At 44.9% G+C, this 15748-nt stretch overlaps 1 pseudogene; it reads left to right on the top strand.

The window, feature by feature from the left end:
- The first annotated feature begins 282 nt into the window (after positions 1 to 282).
- LOC126380858 (uncharacterized protein K02A2.6-like) lies at positions 283 to 4766 on the top strand (annotated as a pseudogene).
- Positions 4767 to 15748: the final 10982 nt, after the last annotated feature.

The following is a 15748-nucleotide window of genomic DNA, read 5'->3' as shown; positions in this document are numbered from 1 at the left end:
AATTACCCTATGACTATCTTCTGAAAAAATACAATTTACTTTCCCTTAAAAATAGGCGCCTTCAACTGGATTGTATGATGGTACATGATTTATGCAATAACAGATATGACTGTGCTATGCTTACTTATATGCTGTATTACAGGGTTCCGCCTAGAACATATCGCCGGCGATCATCACATCCACTTTTTGCAACCAAGATATGTCGTACTAATGCTGGGAAACGATCACCATTATACAGACTGTTGTATATGTAAGTAGACCTACATACATCATTAGGAGAACGCGCCTCGCGCGCATTGAATAAACCAGTCTGTTTGTAACCACCGGTTGTTTCACTTGCGTACCGTCGATACCTAACAGTGGCGACGAGCATACTTACCCGCGTTATATAGTGAGAAAAAAAAAATGTCTACTTCTGTATTTGGAATTCTTACTACGTTCGACCACACTGTACAAGACTGGAAAACCTATCGCAGTAGATTGACACAGTGGTTTGTAGCGAACGACATAACGAATAGTACGGACGTAAGTGGAATAAAGAGACGAGCGATATTGCTAAGTGCATTATCGGAGGGTACCTACAGACTCGCTGCGGATTTAGCCTTACCTAAAGATCTACAGTCGGTGCCGTACGAAGATATACTTGGATTACTCGATAAGCATTTTAATCCAAAGCGCACGGGGTTTGGTGACCGACACAACTTTTATGCCTCGACACAACAGCTGGGTGAAACTCACTCGCAATGGGCGGCAAGGCTGCGCGGTTTAACCGCGAATTGCTCTTTCAGTAATGTCGAGGAGACATTGCGAGACCGATTTATAATGGGGTTGCGACCCGGTGTCGAAAAAGAAAAACTGTATGCAATGGACATGACAGATCTTACACTGGCCAAGGCTGTGGAATTCGCAGAGAACTTGTGCAGCGCCAAGGCCGCCGCTGCGGCTAGCGTGGGCGCTGCTGCCGGGACACTCGTTGTGCACTCGGACACAGTAAACAAGATTTCGCAGGGAAGTAAACATGTGAAAAGTGGAGTACCCGGAAAGCAAAAGTGTACAGTGTGCGGTTATACTAATCACAAGTCCTCGGAATGTCGGTATTCTGATTACGTGTGTCGGAAGTGTAATTCTAAAGGTCATTTGCGTAGGATGTGTCCATCGACCAAAGTGAACTACGTAGAAAATGTAGCCGGAGGGGAGGACGTCGGTGATGATGGTAAGGTGTTCAACATTCGTTCACTGAGAGGCGAACCAATGGTAGAAACTGTATATATACGCGGTTTACCCCTCAAATTTGAGATAGATAGCGGATCAGCTGTTACTGTAATTCCTGAAGTCATGTGGAAATCGCATTTTAAAGACGTGCCATTGTTACCTTCACGGAAAAAACTAATTAGTTATTCTGGTGATAACATAAAGTGTGTTGGAATGATACGTCTGGATGTGTGTTATGATGGCTGCACGCACACGTTGGACGTGCATGTTGTGTGTGATGGCGGCCCACCCCTTCTAGGCAGGGATTTTATCTCGTCATTTCAGTTAGAATTAACTCCAGTTAAGTACTGTCAAGGAAAAAACTTATTAAGTGTAACACAACTCAAAACGTCATTTCCACACTTGTTTTCTGATAGACTGGGATGTTTTAATAAATATCAAGTGCAGTTACGTCTAAAAGAAAGCACAAAACCCGTTTTTTTTAAAGCACGACCGATCGCGTTTGCGTTACGTGCTAAAGTTGACAAAGAACTGGATAGGCTCGTCAAATTAGGTATTCTTGAACCCATCGACCATGCCGAATTCGCGTCACCAATAGTACCGGTTTTAAAGAAAAACGGAGATATTCGTATTTGTGCCGATTTCTCAGTCAGTATTAATAAACAACTAGTGGTTGAGCAATTTCCTCTGCCAACAGCAAACGAGCTGTTTTCCAAATTACATGGTGGTAATAAGTTTACAAAGTTAGACCTGTCTATGGCCTACAATCAGTTCGAGTTGGAAGAGGCATCGCAAAAGTTGACTTGTATAAACACACACCGCGGATTGTTTAAGTTTACACGTTTAGTCTTCGGGCTAGCGAGTGCTCCGGCAGTGTTCCAGCGAGCCATGGAGTCGCTGCTGGCGGGGATGGAGGGGGTGCTGTGCTTGCTGGACGACGTGCTGGTGACGGGCCGCGACGATGCCGAGCACGCCACACGTCTCACTAAAGTACTGCGCACCCTGCAAGAGGCCGGCCTCACCTTACAGCAGGAAAAATGCGAGTTTTACATGGATGAAGTTAGCTATTTGGGCTATGTTATTAACAAACATGGTTTAAAGAAATCACCGGAAAAAATTGAAGCAATTGTCAAAGCCAGTTCACCCGCTAATGTCACACAGCTTCAATCTTTTTTAGGTTTAGTTAACTATTATAGAAACTTTGTTCCTAATGCATCTTCTTTACTTAGTCCTTTATATGACCTTCTTAAAAAAGGCACTAAATGGTCGTGGAATGGCAGTCACAAAATAGCATTTGAAAAAATTAAAGAATGTTTGTCTTCAGAACAAGTTCTTGCCCATTTCGACCCGGATGCAAAACTCATTCTTACTGTCGATGCTTCTCCTACCGGGTTAGGAGCGATTTTGTCGCAAAAAAATAAGGAGGGTCAGGAAAGGCCAGTATCATTCGCATCTCGAACGTTGAACTCCGCAGAAAAACGCTACTCCCAGATTCAAAAAGAGGCCACAGCTATAATTTTTGGTATACGTCGTTTTCACCAATACCTATATGGTAGGTCAATACCGTTTATACTACGTACCGATCATAAGCCGCTTATTTCTATATTTGGGCCGTACAAAGGAATTCCCGAAGTAACGGCTAATTGACTGCAAAGATATGCGATGTTTCTAAGTGGTTACAATTATGTAATAGAATACGTGCGTAGTGCTGACAATATAGCAGACTTTTTATCACGTGCGAATCAGGTCGGTTCCTGTGAGAGTGAGCGAGAGGAAATAGATTACAATTCGAGCTCCGAGTTATGCGACCGCGCCGCTTACGTTTGTTTTGTGATTGACGGAAGCTTACCTGTGACCTTGGCCGAGATGAGTCATGCGACTAGTAAGGATGCTATTTTATGTGAAGTTGCGAATTACATCACGAATGGTTGGCCACGAAAAGTGCCAAACTCGCATATTGCACCTTACTATTTATGTAAATCCCAATTATCAGTAGAATGTGGATGTATAATGAGAGGTCACAAAGTGGTGATTCCTGCCGCGCTAAGAGAACGAGTTTTATTAGAAACTCATCGTTCACACCTCGGTATCGTTAAAACGAAAGCAGAGGTTCGTTCAAGGTTCTGGTTTCCGGGTGTGGACAAGGCTGTAGAGGAGATGATCGCGTCGTGCAATCTGTGCATACAGTTGCGGCCGTCGCCGCCGCGCGAGCCGCCCGCTTCCTGGCCATACTCACCGCGCGCATTCCATCGAGTGCATATAGACTTTCTTGGGCCATGCAATGGACGAATGTATTTAGTGTTGGTGGATGCGTATTCAAAGTGGCCAGAAGTTTATGATATGGCAAATACAACTACATCTGCGGCCGTCATAGATAAACTGTCCGATTTCATGTCTAGGTACGGAATACCAAGGAATATTGTGAGTGACAATGGCACAGCTTTTTGTTCACATGAGTTCAGAGCTTTCTGTGATTCCAATGGCATAACACACATAACATCACCACCGTTTCATCCAGCCAGCAATGGCCAGGCTGAAAGTTATGTAAAAATCGTTAAAAAGGGAATTAAAGCAAGTTTGCTGTCTAGTTCAAATATTAGGGAATCAAAATTAAAGTTATTACAATATTTATTTTGTTACCGCAATTCACAATACAGTGCTACTGGTTCTTCTCCCGCACAGATATTGTACGGCCATAAACTGAACTCTCGTTTAGACTTAATATTGCCTACATCATCACTCGCATCCTCGCCTACGGATTCACATTGCTTTTTGCCAAACCAACAGTCTACACAACTTAAGGCGGAGATAAAAAAACAATATGAACCAGAAACCAATGTATTGTACAAACAGTTTTGTAATAACAAATTCAAATGGAAATTAGGGGTTATACAAAAACGCATAGGTAACGTATTGTATTTAGTAATGGACAAGGAAACAAAAAAGTGTTATCGTAAACATATAAATCAATTAGTATTATATAAGGGAAAGATCGTAGATACAAGGGACTGTGACAAAACGTATACACAAATAAACACACCATACTCACCACCGTCGTTGCCGTCGTCACCGCGTTCCGTCACGCCGCCGCCATCGCCGCCGTCGATGCCACCGCCGCCGCCACATTCTCCACAGCCATCTGTGTCTACGCTATCACCTACCATGGCTGCCACAGACATATTCAGTCCAAGTACGCCGCGTGGACCATCGGCACCTCCGACATCATCACTAGATTCGTCGCTCAACGCTAGAGAACAAGAGCAAGGGGAGAGGAAGGAAGAAAATGAGCCGGGTGTGACAGAGGATTGTGTCTCGGCAGATGAAGACTTCCATGAGGCAGAAACAAACGCAGAGAATGATCTAACTGCAAATCCTCAAAGAGTGTTGCGTTCACGTCCCAGGATAGATTTCAGGCGCTTTTTCTAAATTGTTATATTATTAGTAAGTCCTAATTAAGAGAGGAAAGATGTTGTATATGTAAGTAGACCTACATACATCATTAGGAGAACGCGCCTCGCGCGCATTGAATAAACCAGTCTGTTTGTAACCACCGGTTGTTTCACTTGCGTACCGTCGATACCTAACACAGACTAACTCACTCTTATAACATTAAGTTTACTTCCATTGACATATTTGCGATACGTGCTGCTCTATTCAAAAAGACGTTGATTTCTGTCTTGAGTACACCTTAGCTGTTTACCTACTTTTCAATTTGCACTAATTATTAAAAAAAAAGGAATACCCACTGACACATATTATATCTTATATATGATGATGATATAATATATTTTACTAATAGTTTCTAGTTTCTTTCTACCTTTTTTGTACTCTTTTCTCTTCTGTTTTATCTACTTATTCATAATTAAGCATGTCATATTAATAAATGTTTAGTTATTATATTTAAGCATGTCAAATCCCTCACTTTAGCTGTACACCACCATTCTATTCAATAGTGTATCATTTACTTATTTGTGGTTAACGGTGCTGGTGACACAATTATTATCTCCTGTTAATCAACTCTTTTACTTAAGTTTTTATTGTGAACACTGTTTGGTGACCCTAATAAAAAAAATAAAAAATAAATAAATATGCTGTTAAGTGCCGTCAGCTTATTTTCAAACATAAATTCAACCATCCTTTCGCCATTTGGACTTCTCTTTCTGTGCCCGTATTTTCCTAGGACAAACTCGTCCTTGTTCTGCTTCTGTCCCACTTGTGCGTTGAAATCTCCCATTACTACTATATGTTCATTTGCATATTTTTCCACTACTTTAGAGAGCCTATTGTAGAAGGTTTCTTTTATTTCTGCTAGTTCTGTTGGTGCATAGATTTGAATTATGACCCATTTCTTTTTAAAATTTGGCAAGTTAAGTACAATTACAGCTATCCTCTCTGATATTCCTATAAATTCCTGAATGCAGTTCTTTAAAGTTGATTTCACAAGGAATCCGACTCTCTTGTGTCCATGTGTCTGACCATAGTGATATAGGATGTATGTTTGTCTGTCTTCAATGCCTTCTCCCAATCTTCTCATCTCGCTTATGCCTAAAATATTCCATTTCAGTTTTTCCAGGGCTATTTCCAACTCGTGTAGACTTTCAGCTGTTCTTAGTGTTCTGGTGTTCCACGTACATATGTTTAACACGTTGCCTTTTCCATTCCCTGGGGTTATGTTGTTCTTCCGGATTGGAGGGTTTTGGTCTGTCGTCCCACGGTGACCAGCCGGCTTGGGACCTAATTTTTTATTTGTCTTTAGTTTTTTGGAATAATTTCATGGTGTTCCCCCCCCCCCCCCCCCGATTTGGTATCCGTGTCGTGACGCATTCCTTTATCTTTGCCATTTGTGTAATATTATCCTCTTGTCCTGGTGATGGGGCTTCTTTACGCTTTTGTGATTTTCGTTGATTGTCTTCCTTTACCACGAGCTTGTTGTATTTGATAAAGGCAATTTTTCCTTTGCTTCTCTCTTCTAAAAGTAGCGGGATTAGTGCTTTTCTTTCCTCCAAAATCTGTTTCGGGTAGTCCTCGGTAATATAAGCTTCTGTTTTTGAGGTTATTTTTCTCTTGTTTCTTAATATTTCTTGTTTTTTACGAAATGATGTAAAACGAACCAAAATAGGGCTTGTTTGAGCAATACCCAGTTTTCTGGTGAAGTCTATGTCACTGTCTTGAAGTTGTATTCCCATTTCTTGGTTTACGACTTTCAAAATGTATGATGCATTTTCTTCTTTTGGGTTCCCAAACTTGTGAAATATTAGGTTATTAGCACGTTTTCTCGTGTCTTCTTTGATCAGCTTTCCTTCGAGGTAATCTATTCTCTCTTCTAGTGTCTTAATTTGTTGCTCATGCTGAGTTTGTTTTTCTCGTATATCGGTTAGCTCACAGTTTAGTTGCTCGAAAATATTTCGAGTTATTTGTTCTCCTTGCTTTTCCATTTCAACTTTGATGCCTTGAAATATTTTCGCTAATGCGGTCTCTGACAGATCCATTTTATTTTTGCGTGTAATGGAACGCAGCGAATTTATCTAGTATTGGCAACACTGAATGTTGGTCTTATGACAGTTGTTAATATGACCTTTGTACTATGTATTAGCTATGGTTATTTGTGTGTATGATTTCACTTGGTATTTCGTCGCTGTTTTTCACTCGAATCCACATTTAAAACCACACTCCACAATGATACTTCTTGTCTCCGGTCCTTGTACCACACTTTTGTTGCTTGTTTTGTCCCGATGGAACGGTATTTGCACTGATTTTTATTAAAATACTGGGGCCGCACTTAGACGCGTGTATACTTGACAGATGCCAAACCGGAATACCAGTATAGGTGTACAATTTTAATTCTAATCTATTTAAATTACAATTTCAATTAGATATTAAAATAATGTGAGTTAATATAAATGTGAATATGATTAAAAATATTTTCATTAGGTACGCTTAACTAAATACAATGTCAAAATTATATGATAAGGTCAATATAGATGTCAATATGCTTAAAATTAATTTGATTTACACTTTGTTTAATACAATGACAACATTATAATTAACAATATTAAATCCATAACTCGTAAAAACTCCATTATTCTAAATTTTGGTCATAATTACATTTTATTGCGATCATCAAAAAATTCATTAACACCGATATTTAAGGTGATTCTTTCAAGATCAATTTTATTGTTCTTCGCAGTGGGAGGAATTGCAGTCGTTTATGTATCAGATTCATAATCTATTCGAAGATTGCAAGCTCGGTTTTAAGAGAGAAAAGTAAAAATACCTATGTAACAATTACCCCTGAAAGAATCATCCTTAAAACTCTTTGTTTGTAAATACTTAGGTTTGTGTACTTTATGTTGTAAGTAGGTACCTATAAACATAAAAATAATATAAGATGATGACGATTATTATATAAAAAGTAAGCAGCAGTGGAGAAAATAAATAAGAATATGATATACATAATAGTTTCATTTATTCATACCTACCAAACCAACAGACAGGTAACTTAGGCCTTCGCCACACTTGATGGAAATTGAAGTAAACAACCAGATAGCTCGATACAGACTGATTTATTTCACCAGTACCCTCACATACAATAAATATAAATATACTACATCATCCCCCTTAATTACTAACAATGTTGTCTTACATACTAATTACTTGAAGTAGGTATGTAGGTAAAGAAACATGCAAAATCATTTACCTATATCTTCTTTATTTCTTTCACTTTATATAAAACAATAAAATAGGTACCTGGTCTTTACTTACTTGCTTAATCAAGCTTCTATGCGTATTTATGTACATTATAAATTGATTAGTAAATACCTATTTCATTTCTTTCTACACAAAAATAAGCGAATGAGCTTCAATCTAAAATGTTTTAGAAGGTCCCGTCCAGCCCTACGATGAAGTGTACCTTATCTTGGGTTCAGTTAATACCTGTGTAGGTTTAACCACTGGACGGGTAGGTAGGTATGTTTGCGCCAACAGCGTTAAGCAAGTTATATTTATGTGTTTTCTAATTAGGTGAGACACATAAGACTACTTCATTGCAAGAGTAAAAAAAAAATATAGGTTACGAATGAATGGTTTGTTTTTTTTTTTTATGTTTGTTATGTAAGGTCTGCGTGTATTTATTCGTTGGCATGTAATTGTCGTAACTTCTGTTTAGCTTCCCTTGCGGCTGCCCTCTCGGTGCGGAAACGAGTGCGAGACTGTGCTTGGGGCGGACTTATCGCGCGTGCTTGCTGGTTTTCGTCATCAGAAGTTACACACGAATCATAGTTTTCCGAGCACTCCTCTAATGAACGATCCTGTAGGGTGTCATCCTCTTTACTGTGGTCATCCTTACGAGTCGTCAACGGTAACGACGTCGTGGGAGACGGATCGAAGTTAGGCTGCACCTTGAGCAGATGCCGTCTGTTCCGGCGCAGCACGGTGCCCGCGCGGTCTGCAAGGAAGTACGACCGCGGCTGCGGTGCTCGGCGCAGCACCCGCGCCCGGCGCCGCTGCGCGCCCTCCAGCGCCACCACCTCGTCGCCGGGAGCCAGCTCGTCCAGTGGTCGCGCGCGCATGTTGTACCACTCAGTACTTTTTATTTGTTTTTTGATTATGTTTTTATAATCGGCCGAGTTGTCCCTGTCCGGTTCCAGTTTGCTCTCATGAGATGGAAGACGAGTATTCAATCGGCGGCCCATGAGTAACTGCGCGGGGCTGGCTATTCCATCTCTCGGCGTGGATCTATAGTTTAATATAGAAATCCTCATTAGAAGAGGCGGCCTTGGCGATAAGAGTTTTTATCGTGCGGACGGCCCGCTCACTGCGCCCGTTTGACTGCGGATAGTTAGGTGAAGATGTCGAGTGTTTGAATCCCCATTTCTCAGCAAAGAACCTGAATTCACGCGATGCATACGCGGGTCCATTATCAGTAAACAACTCTTGTGGTATGCCGTGTCGGGCGAATTGGTCTTTCATCGCCAAGATGACCTGTTTCGAATTTATGTTAGTCAGCGGACATACCTCAACATAGTTTGATAAATAATCTACAAGTATCAGGTAATACTTTTTATTATGCTCGAATATATCAGAACCGACCTTCGCCCACGGTGTTCTTGGTATGTGGTGCGGTATGAGGGGCTCGCGCTGCGGCTGCGGCGTCCGCTCGGCGCAGACGCGGCAGGCGCGTACGGCTTGCTCCACGTCACGCGACATGCCCGGCCAGAACATGACGTCACGCGCGCGACGCTTGCACCGGTCGATACCGAGGTGACCCTCGTGCACTCGCGACACCATCTCTGAGCGAAGAGCTTTAGGAATAAATACTAGATCGTTTACAAAAATAATACCGTTCACGTATTCGAAACACTCCCTGTTACTCCAATGTAAACGAGTATTTTCTGTCATTTGGTATTTATTAAGTGGCCACCCGTTCAAAATGTATTCCTTTATTGTCTTACATTCCGTATCTTGTTCTGTATGAATCCTGACTGTTTCCAGACGGTCATTACTGAACCTGACGTGCTTTATTAAATAGCACGTTTGCTCCTCTACCTCTTCGGTTACATTATTTTGTAGCAAGTCCGGAAGAGGCGCCCTAGACAACGTGTCCGCTACAAACATGTATTTTCCGGGCTTATATGTGACTTTAAAATCATACCTCTGCACACGGAGCATCATGCGCTGCAGCCTCGCCGGGACCGAGTCCAAAGATTTCATAAATAAAGCCTCCAACGGCTTATGATCGGTTTCAACTATTACGTCACTCTTACCGAAAACGTATTGATGAAACCTCTCCAGGGCAAAGACGATGGCGAGCATCTCCTTCTCAATCTGCGCGTACCGTTGCTGAGTGTCGGTAAGCGTGAGCGAGGCGAACTCCACCGGGCGGCCGGCCTGCAGCAGCACGGCGCCCAGCGCGCGCGCACTCGCGTCCACCGACACTGTGGCGGGCTCGCGCGGCTCGTATAGCGCCAGCACAGGTGCGCCGCTCAGCGCCTGCTTCAGCTCGCGTACCACACGCTCCGACTCTGCGTCCCAGCACCAACAGCTGTCTTTCTTCAACAGGTTACGCAACGGTGCCACCTTTTCTGAATAGTTTGGTATGAATTTACTCACATAATTGACCATGCCGAGGAACCTCTCCAATGCCTGTCTATCGCAGGGACTCGGCATGTCGGTGATGGCCTTCACCTTCGACTCGTCGATCTTCATACCTTCTGCGCTAAACGTGTGACCCAAATATGTGACTTGTGTGACGCCAAATTCACATTTTTGTCTATTAAATTTTATGCCAACTTGTTTTGCTCTGTCGATTAAACTTTCAAGACGCCTGTCATGCTCATCTTTCGAACAACCCCAAACGATGACATCGTCTACGAACGAGTCTACGCCGTCTAAGTCCTCAAGCAGCTGCCTAATTCTGGCATGAAACACCTCCGACGCGGAGTTTATGCCGTACGGCAAACGGAGATACTGGTACCGACCAAAGGGCGTACCAAATGTACATAGATCGGAGCTCCTGTCGTCGAGCTGAATCATCCAAAAACCCGATTTAGCATCTAATTTACTAAAATACCGCGCACCTTTCAACTTGGTGGCTATTTCAGTAAGTGTAGGCAAGGGGTAATGCTGACGACGAATAACACGGTTGAGCGGCCGCGGATCTAGACACACTCTAAAGCTGCCATCTTTCTTCGCTGCGATCACTATACCATTAACCCACGAAGTAGGATGGGACACTTTCCTTATCACCCCTAAATCCTCCATGCGCATCAATTCCTTTTGCAGCTGATCTCGCAACCCTATTGGTATTTTCCTGACCGGACATATGCAAGGGGTTGCATTATTTTCAATAGGTATTGTATACGTACCCGGTAGCTTACCCAGACCTTTAAACAATTCATCATAGCGTTCCATATTTAAAGAGAATATACGTTTAATTAAACATAACTGCTCTAACGCTTGTTTTCCTATAATACTTTGACAATTGTGCTCAGTTATTACGAACTTCAACGGATATTTTTCATTTTTGTATACCCATGTAATAGTACAAGACCCTATGATAGATAAATAATTTCCGCAAAAGGATTTTGCGCGAGTATTATCACTGACAATATTAGAAAGAGGCAACCCTAGTTTTAAATAGTCGCTTTTTGATATCACATTCAAGTCCGAACCAGTGTCCAACTTAAAACATTGTTCAAAATCCGTCCCATATAAATATAAAGTTTCATACCATTTAGAGTCCACCGCACGTACCAACGAATCCACATTCTCGATTGTAGATATATAATACAATCCGTCTTCGCCGTACTCATCGTCTTCTCCATCAACTTCGTACACTTTTTTTGATTTACGCGACGGACACATGATTTTATAATGACCTCTATTGCCACACAAAAAACACTTTACTCTACGCGCAGCGCAGTAGTCCCCGCCGTCGCAGTGCACGTCCGCGCAGGCCGCGCAGGCCCGGCGCGAGCCGCCACCCGCCGCGCTGCCGCCCGCGCCGTGCGCTGCGCCCGCGCCGCCGCTGCGCCCGCGCCCGCGGCCCGCTGCCGACCCGGGGGCTCCGCCGCCGTACTGGCCCGCGCCGCGCGCGCATGTCGTCCCGCGACGCGCGCCCCGGCCGCGCCACACGGCGTCCACGGATGCACTTTTGATACCCTCGCTCTTCACGCCTTCTATCTGCCTCCCCTCGTCAGTTGAGATCTCATTCGCCTGGCATATTTTCACCGCCTTTTCCAACGTTAAGTCGTCTGTTCGTAGCAACCGATCGCGAACCGCGGCTTCGTTGACGCCGCACACAATTCGGTCCCGCACTAAGCCATCCTCCAGTTGTTCGAACTCGCATTGTTGGCTAAGAAGTTTTAACGCAGTGACGTATTCGTCGATACTTTCGCCCACTGCTTGGTCCCTAGTAAAAAACTTGAACCACACCATAGTAGTATTGACCTTTGTACCGAAGTGTGCGTTGTACTTCTCGATCAACTTGTTTACGTCATCCTTATCTTCACTTGTAAATTTAAACGTACAATATATATCGTAGCCTTCGGGTCCGATAAGATTTATAAGTAAACTCGCTTGAACGTCATTAGATTCCTTGTACACTCCCGAAGCCTTTAGAAACACTTGGAATTGACGTAACCATTTTCGCCACGCGTCGGCCCGACTGGCCGGTCCGCCTTCCAAAACCAGCTCCGCTGGTGGGCGTGCATGTTCCATTGTAAACAACACTTAATTGAACAACACTGATCACTTTTACTCTGTATTGTCTCGACATTACCACGATTTAGCTATTAAATACGCGCACCGCTGTCACCATGAAGTAAACAACCAGATAGCTCGATACAGACTGATTTATTTCACCAGTACCCTCACATACAATAAATATAAATATACTACATGAAGGACTTAGCCTGCGTGTAGTCACTTTTGCCGGGTTTTGGTATAAAGACTACTTTCACTTCTCTCCATTTCTTGGGCACATATCTAAAGGCTATGCATCCCCTGAAAATTACCACCAAGTGGTCTGTGAGTGATTTATCGCACCATAACATCAGGCCTGGGAATATTCCGTCCAGACCTGCTGATTTGTACGGGAGGAAGCTGTTGATTGCCCACCTGACGTTGGTTTCATTTATCAGCCTGCGTGCTGTATCCCATTGTTCAGGATTAGGTGGCGGTGCATTTAAATCGTCCCATGTCGTATTGTCTGTGATATGACAGCCGGGGAAATGTGATTCTAATAGTATATGACTTGTCTCAGTGTCTGATTTTGTGTACGAGCCGTCGGGTTTCCTAAGACATTCCAACGTGCGCTCCGGATCACTACTGAGGATGTTTTTGACGCGTACAGCCGTGTGTGTAGATGCTATGCTGGTGCAGAAACGTTTCCAGCACTCAGCTTTCCTGAGGCGGATTCGTTTCTTGTACGCCTGCCTGGTCAGATTGTAGTTTTCCCAGTCCTGTTCGTTGCGCGTATTTTTTGCCCTGTTAAAAAGCTTACGTAACTTACGGCGTAGTTTTTCTAGATCAGGTCCCCACCACTGACGGCTCCTTGACGATGCTGTCCTGGTATTAGTGAGTGGGCACGCCAGTTCATAATTGGTTATAAGAGTGGTGGTTAGGTGATTAACATGTGTGTCAATAGAGTCTGAGTTAGTGTAGGTGGGTGGCAACTCTAATCTTTTAAGGTCAATACCAGTTTTGGCCCTGTACATGTTTTGGTTTGTTTTCCTGGGGTTGCGCTTTAGCTCAGCCCTACATACCTTGACAGTTAGGTAGTATCGGATCCATCTGTGGTCAGAGCAAGAGAGTTCATCAAATACATGCCACCCTGTAATGTGCTGAGATATTTGCTCTGTGGCTAAGGTGAGATCGATAATTGTTTGTGCTCTCGAATTGACGAAAGTTGGCTCCGATCCCCTATTTAAGAGATTGAGGTTAGTGGTGAAAAGATAATTGGTGAATTCATTACCTCGGTCGTTGGACTTGCCACATCCCCACATGCCATGGTGCGCATTGGAGTCGACGGAGATGATTAGCTCCAGTCCCTCCCTCTCGCAGTGCGTTATCAGGGCTGTCAGCTCCGGTGTCGGGATGTTGGTGTCACCGGGAAGATAGACCGACGCCAGCACTGTTTCTGGTAGATAGAGAGAGGGGTTCCTCGGCAGTGTAATAGCCGTGAGGTCTCTGGAACAGAACTCGTTTATTAAGTTGGTACGCACATGTTTGGGAACAAAAATACATGTACGTGGATTACTTACGGTGGTATCCAGAAGAATTTTTCCACCGATATTATTGAGACCACAAATCCTGCCTTTTCTGATCCACGGCTCCTGGATCAGGGCAATGGTCTCTGTCTCCACCTCCAGCACTCTGCGTAGGGTAGCCGTTGCAGTTTGGCTGTGCTGGAGGTTTGTTTGGAGGACATTAGTCCTCAAGGCCCGGGAGGGAGAGGGAGAGGAGCAGGGGGAGCCATCGCTACGTCCCAGAATCGCTTCCACGTCCTCCTCGGTCATCAACCGCTCGTCCCACTCGGTTAGTGCACTGGGCAGCGATCCTGAAACCGCGCCGGATGCATTCACCGAGCATGGATCGCTCCGTTCCGTTGCCGGAATGGTCTGGCGCTGCGAGCTCGGATGAGGTAGTGCTGGGCCGTGACTGCTGGTAGCCACAGCCGTGGGGTCTGGGCCCGTTGGGGCCTCCCTCACAGCACTATCAATGGGCGCCTTCGATGACTCACTATGGAGACCACCTCCGTGCGCCTCATTGAAGAAGAGGACGTAGATTGAGCCTGTTCTGTAGGCGACTCGTCGATCTCTCGCCTTGATCTTGTCGACTTCCTCCTGTGGCAGGCCGAGGACCAGGAACATTCCCGGTGGGTTTTCACCCTGTGGCTCGGCCTTGTACAAGGTCCAGGATTGGACGTCGTACCACTTGTTTTGCCGATCGAGAATGGTTAGGAGCTTGTCCATACAATCACTCCCGGTCCACTCAAAACGTGGTACGAACATCCCCGCTTTCACCCTGCGAGGTATCTCGCTCTGCCGCACAACGACAAGACGAGATCCCTGGCGGGGCGACGGTACTTTGCTGATGTTCTGCTTCAGCCATTGGACGGCGAGGTCGTCTTCGCACCACATCTTCAGCGCCCCTTCACTGCAGAAGGCTTTCCCCCTAAAAGCCACTACATTGTAGTCTGGCGAATCCGGGGATGTGGGCTTGAAGAGTTCCTCAAGCAAGAGGTCGTCAATGGCCTGCTCTATTTTAGCAGCCTCATCAGCCGTCAAGGTCCTAAAGGGAGCAGTGATGATCGCTACCTGCAGCTCATTGGTAAGCAACGAGTCTGCATAGCTCACTGACTCCCTAGTGGTATTCGAGGGGCGCCCTCCTTTGGCCCGTTTGCTACCACCACGGGGTGAGATGGTATCATCCGGACGTGGCCGTTTCGAAGGCTGGGCAGCAGTAGGCTCGGCACTAGCTGGCTTATGCCTGACTCCTGCCCTTTTTCCTCTAGGCCTGGACGACGCCTTCCTCTTCGGTACGTCGGAAGACCTAGATGCGGACGGTTGGGGTGCCTGACCGATCTCAGCAGTCCCTGCAGCACGTAATTCGGCGCGGGGGGGCTGCTTAATTTCGGCAGCGGCAGCGTTGGCTTTTAATGGCCGTTCAACCGCCACCGTATGCTTCGGGGTCGACGACCCTTTGGCTGGTGACGGTTTCCTCCCTTGGCCTTCCGCCTTCTTCGCCTTCCTGGCTAGAAGTCGCGCTTGGGCGCGTCTAGCTTTCTTATTTGAAGGCTGGGTCAGAGCCTTAGTAGAAGAAGTATTGCTCACGGCTTTATCTTTTTTGCCCGTTCTCCTTTTCGGGACTACTAAATGCCAAGGCGACTCCCTGACCCTGGAAGTCGATGGCATGGCCTGAGCTAAAGCCGTGAGATCCAACGTGGTCGCGCTGGGGAGCGCAGCCTTGTCGGATTTACTATCCGAGACCGGCGCGGTCGGAGACGCAGCGCGGTCGTTGTCCAATCCGGTTCTCG

The sequence above is a fragment of the Pectinophora gossypiella genome, unplaced genomic scaffold (genome assembly GCF_024362695.1).
Source record: "Pectinophora gossypiella unplaced genomic scaffold, ilPecGoss1.1 Pgos_30, whole genome shotgun sequence".
NCBI classification, from domain to species: domain Eukaryota; kingdom Metazoa; phylum Arthropoda; class Insecta; order Lepidoptera; family Gelechiidae; genus Pectinophora; species Pectinophora gossypiella.
This window is presented reverse-complemented; position numbering and strand designations above follow the sequence as displayed.